Below are 5,736 nucleotides of genomic sequence, written 5' to 3'. Positions count from 1 at the left end.
ATTTTCAATGCAATAGGTCTCGCATAAGTGAGAGTATGAGCTATTGGCATTCTAAACGGTAATGCCTGTATCTTATCTGTTGGTTTTTAGCCCCTTCCACGCTGGGCTAATTCCTCTGAGGTGCGGGAGGGGAGGGCCCCTGCGTGGCGCCGTGGTGCTCGTGACGAGTTCAGCTCATCATGCTGTACAGTGGACCTGAGCTCGTCACAACTCTGCCCACTCCCATGGAACGCCTGCAGTGGAGGGGAATTAGCCCCACGTGGGCGTTCCGCGGCAGTTATGACGAGCTCAGTTCGTCATGAGCACAGCTCCACTGCGCCTCATGACGAGCTGAGCTTGTCATAAGCGCCGAAGGGGTTAAAACATAAATAAAAGACATTGTCATTTACAATGCCAATAGCTTAAACTCTCGCAAATGCGAGACCTATTGCATTGCAAGTGCTTGTTTATCTACAGTCTCAGCTGTGTTTTTGGGTTTAAAAACAATCCTTCAAAATTAACACTTTCCCGACTCTTGTTAACCCCTGCGAGCCATGTTATATCCATCCCTTTCTCACATCTGATGTAGTCATCTATTATCTCCCAGGTGAGAGATGCTGCAAGGTTTTTTCATTATTGCTAGCCAACACAATGCAGGGCATGCCCATAAAAAATAAGCGATATAGTTTAGTTTAAGTTCGCTGTGGCATATGTTCTGTGGAGTAGAAATTCGTGCACCTAAAAGCTTTCTGCAAAATCTATTTTCCTCTAATTGGACATTAGAGCTCTTAGCGATGCCCCAAACCTCTGCGCCATAGGTTGCTATTGGTATGCCCTGAGATTTAAAAATCTTTAAAATGAATGGAATTGCCTCTAATCTTTTTGGGTGGGGAGGCTAAGGATAAAGTTAGTGGCCTTTGAGAACCTGTTTTTACAAAACACCATATGTTCAGACCAGGTGCTGTTCTCAGCAAAGACCATCCCCAGGTAAGGAAAAGTGTCAGTGGAAGTTAGTTTTTGGTCTCTCACAGAAATAGAACTTAGGTGATGTTTCCTTGGCCCCAGGACATTATAAATGATTTTCTAAAATTGGTACATAGGTCTAAACCCGTCATAAAGTCAGTGAATACTAAAGTGTGTAGTGCATTTGGTTTGCGTCCAATTAAAACCGCATCATCTACATATAAAAGCACCAGTAATGGGTTACCTTTGACTCTGGGTACATTGTCAGTGAGTGTAATTTGTGATTTGTGCAAATTGTTAATATAGATGTTAAAAAGGAGAGGGGCTAGGACACACCCTTGCCTAACCCCTCTACCGACATTGATATCATTGGACACCTCACCTCCGCCACCATTTCTGATCCACGCTTTCAGATCTGTGTGTAGGTAGGCCAAGAAGTGAACAAGGGCTTCACCCAAGCCATAAGCTAGGAGGGTGGACCATAAATGAGACCTATTAACAAAGTCCAAAGTGGAGGTAAGGTCCATAAAAGCTAAATGAAATGGCGAGTGCTGTGCAATAGTGTACTTCCCAATGATCAAGTTAAGATTTAAACACTGCTCATTTGCGCCTACTTTGCTCCTAAAACCGAATTGGCATTGTTCTAAAATGTGACTATCCTCAGCCCAAATTAAGATGTTATTGTATAAAACTCTGTCTAAAATTTCAAGGGTATTGTCTGTTAAGGAAATCAGCCTATAGTAGCTCGGTTGGGAGCGATCGCATTTTAAAAAAATAGAAACAATGATACTAGTGGTCCATGTCTTTGGCAGTGGGGCAATAGTTATTGAAGACTTTTAGCAACAGTGGGGCTCAAAAATCAGGTTTATATTTGATGAGGTCAATGAGTAACCCATCAGGGCCAGTGGCATCATTGCCATCACTCTGGCATATGGCCTCTCCAAATTCTGCTAGCAATATTGGTACCCCAGATGGAGCCCTGTTCTTAAAGGGGTTGAGTTCAAGTGCAGGCACCAAATAAATTGTGGAAAAAAAACTTTTCCAAGTTGCACTTGTTATGTTGCAGCTTATGGTAGTAAAAGACTGCCCCATTGTTCTTGAATCTCTGACAGTGGTCCAAAATATATTCCCATTTTTTACGCTAGCAGCATTAACAAGTTTGTCCCAGTGCTCACTTAATATTTCTTCCTTCCATTTGGCGATAGCCAGCTTATATGTCTGCATTGATAACTTAACCAATGAGTCCTTCCTTAGGTTGTATGACAGGACCTTCCATAACTGACTATTGGCCAATAAGCACTCATGATTGAACCGTCTAGGTTCACGTTGCACTGTGGTGATGGATTTGGACAGCAGAGATTTAATTGCTCCACAGAGTTTCGTAAAGGCAATATTTACCTCTGGGTGTGGGTCCTGAGCCTCCAAACAGAGATTAATAAGGCTCAGGTTATCCCTGACCATTGTACTAAATAGGTCAGTAATCTTAGATTATCTGTAGACGGTGTTAGATTCATAGTGTCACATTCTATGATGGGTGTTGGGACGGGTAGTAGTTTTAATACTATTTGGATTGAGTTGTGATCCGCAAAGGTTGTGGCTATGGTTTCTGCTTTCAACAGGCTGGCCTCTAAGATAGGAGAAAAAAAAACATAATCGATTGTGGATAGACAGCCCCTCCCTCTAAATGTCGGCTCCGGGGAGCGTCATCAGTTGTTATAGCAGCAATCTCCATGACATTAGTTAAATTATGGTTATTCAAATAATCCACTAATTCATTGCCTGGGTTAAATATTTGGCCACTACCATGTAACTGTTTACTTGGCCATAGTTGGGGTAGTTTGGCATTGAAATTGCCACCTAGGCAGATTCCAATTGACTTAAAACAGTCTTTGGATTTTTTAATTGAAGCAATAAAATTGAATACATTTATAAAATTTCCATTTGGTATGGAGTGGAAATCATTATTATAGAAAAATAACTAGAAAAAAGGAAACCCCGTTGTTAAACAATATAGCTTGGAAATTATTAGTATTGGTACATATAGTTTTACTGCTGGCACCCGCAGCAATATTAATCCAGAACAATAGTTTTTAGGGGATGTTACTAGGATATTGTGACATTCAAACCCGTCAATTAATAATTCTTGAGTAGCCCAAGTTTCTTGAAACAGGAGGATATCTTGTTCTCTTATGAGTTTTAAACAATACAGTTGATAGAGCTTAGAATCAAGCTCAGTAACATTCCAGCTTAGAATTCGAAGATCTGGGCTAGCTAAGACCTTTATTGGTGTGTGTGATCTAGTAAGCTTAGTTGCTGGAGAGAGGAATGGTGGTCCATCAGCGAAGTGAGGGGGTTTCACAGATGGCAATAGTCAGTCTTGGGTATCCAACACAGACAGGGCCAGAAACCTATTCGAGGTAGAGGGTTGGGGGATCTCAATAAAACAGGGCCCATGATTTGGATTGTAAAAGTAATCTAGGGGTAATACATATATATCAGTGCTATTAAGTGCTATGGGTTGACATGTTCTTAATAAATGTCTTGCCATTGATGGTCTACAAAAATTGATTATGATGCAGTCCCCTTAATTGGTCTTGGTAGATGCGCCAACCCACCCAACTCTGCGTACCATGATGATGTCATTCATATCAGATGGATAAAACCTCCTGTGTCGCGATAGCCAGTCCACGCATTTATTGTGTAATTGGATCCAAGACTCATGCTGATCCCTCTTTAGGGTTGGTACACCTGCCTACACTATCACATAAGAACAGATGGCAGGTGGCAAACTCAATTTTTCTGTTAATCAAGAAGAGAGAGAGGAACTAGAGTAGCTAGTTCGTTTCCCCTGGGATATAGTGGTTAATCAAAGAGAACCAGCTATGTCTGTGTGCTATGTGTATACATGGGAAACCATTTGGTTTAGTATGAAGGCCCTCACCCACCAACCTAGTTGGTGGCATGCTTCATCATCGGGCCCCACCCGAGGCACCGAGTGCGCCTCAGGTGTACTGCGACGCCAGATTACTGCGGAGCGGGTTTTTTGAAAGGTGAGTGTGCTGTGCAGGTGTGTTGCGTGAGAATTCTGTCCTAGGGGTCCCTAACGGTTACTTTCCTGGTGGGCCCAGGCAGAGGTTAAAAACAAAGGCTTGGGATGTGTAGGGGTTGACTTATGGTCTCCCACGTCTAGTGTGGTCGACTAGTTTCATCCAGGCCTTTTTATTAAACTGGTTTTCTTCAGGACCTATGTGTGAGAGTGTTACAGTGATCTATGTGATTATCAGTGCCCTGTATGTGAAGCACGCGTTAAGGTGCTGATATATGTAAGAGGTATTTACACTCAGCTTGTACCTGTAAAGGAAAAAAGGACAAACAAGAGACACATAAAGTTAAAAAACGCAAAATTGTCAACCACGCACATGGGTGGGTTAGCGCCTGGTGCCTAGACGTGTGAGGGAATAAGGCAAGGGTGTAGGCGCTTGTGACGGAACGTGGCAATGGCCGGTTTGGTATATGCGCTAAAGGTGCTATTACCCAGATGTGTAAAATAAATGTGCAAATGATCTACAAGAAGGATGCTTACTCCTGTCTACAGTGGACAAAACTCCCTGGACTTCCGCCGGAGGGTTGGGACTTATTAGCACTCAGGAAGGGGAGAAAAAGGAGAAAAAAGGAAATGTCTAAAAAGGAGGGGAGGTCACATGCTGCTAGTGGTAAAGTGCTGCATGCTCAGTTATGGCCAAAGGCAGCATGACTGGCGGCTGTACCGCGAGTGGGGACCGGCCTCCTTACTTACTTGGCTGTGTCTCCAGGCCCAATGGAACACATGTGATCCGGTTGCAAGGTCCGAAGGAACTGAGTGCTTGGAGAAGGAGGCTTTAAATACCCTCTCTTGATCACAGGTGTAGCTCGTTGAGGATGGGCGTGATCTGTGTGAGTAGCGTGCTTCCAGAGCTACTCTCAGTGGGCGTGTCTCTCTATAGCCAGCATCTGTGGGATAGACAGAGAAGAAAGATGCATGCGCCCGTTCCCTAGACGGTTGTCGTGGCAGTAGTAAAGAATAAATCTCCGCAATTGTTTACATAGTAAAGAATTTTATGCAATAAAGGATTTTTATGCAATAAAGGAATTTGCTGCCTTGTGTGTTACTAACGAATAAGGAATAACGAAATAAAGAAATAAAATAAAAAGCGTATGACTGGGCAGAGGTGCTGACTCGAACCCCTAGTTAGTGCAGTGTGGTGGGCGGTGCAGCGCACATGTGAGCTATGCTCTGGTATTCCGTAAAGGGGCAAATCACTGGTTACTGGTAGTGTTTTCGCATGGAATAGAGGCATGTATGTTTGGCACAGTCCTTGCTGGGTTTGTAGAGGTGGCTAGAAGGGACCAGGGAGGATTTCTTTAAGCTATTCCGAGGCAAGATGATTATTTCTTTAGGCTGTTCCAAGGAATGGTGTCATTTAGGCCCTGGATGTGGGTTGACAGTCTATAGATCCCGCGCTGTTCTTTGGTGAGGAGGTTTTTCTCATTGTCAATGGACCGGAATTTGTTCAATTACTATCCACCGCATATCGTTAGGGGTGTGACCTGTAGTGAGAAAGTGTTCCATGAGTCTGCTGTTGGACTTTTTGCACCGGATTGTGATTCTTTGTTCTGTGATCCGCGTGCGCACTTCTCTCGTTGTCATCTCTATGTATCTGAGTTTGCACGGGCACTCAATGAGGTATATTAGATTCGTGGAATTACAATTGGTATGCTTCAGTTGATGCCATGTCCTTTCTGGTTCCAGGTCTA

The sequence above is a fragment of the Lissotriton vulgaris genome, chromosome 7 (assembly GCF_964263255.1).
Source record: "Lissotriton vulgaris chromosome 7, aLisVul1.2, whole genome shotgun sequence".
NCBI lineage: Eukaryota > Metazoa > Chordata > Amphibia > Caudata > Salamandridae > Lissotriton > Lissotriton vulgaris.
The sequence above is the reverse complement of the archived record's forward strand: the minus strand, read 5'-3'. Positions refer to the sequence as shown.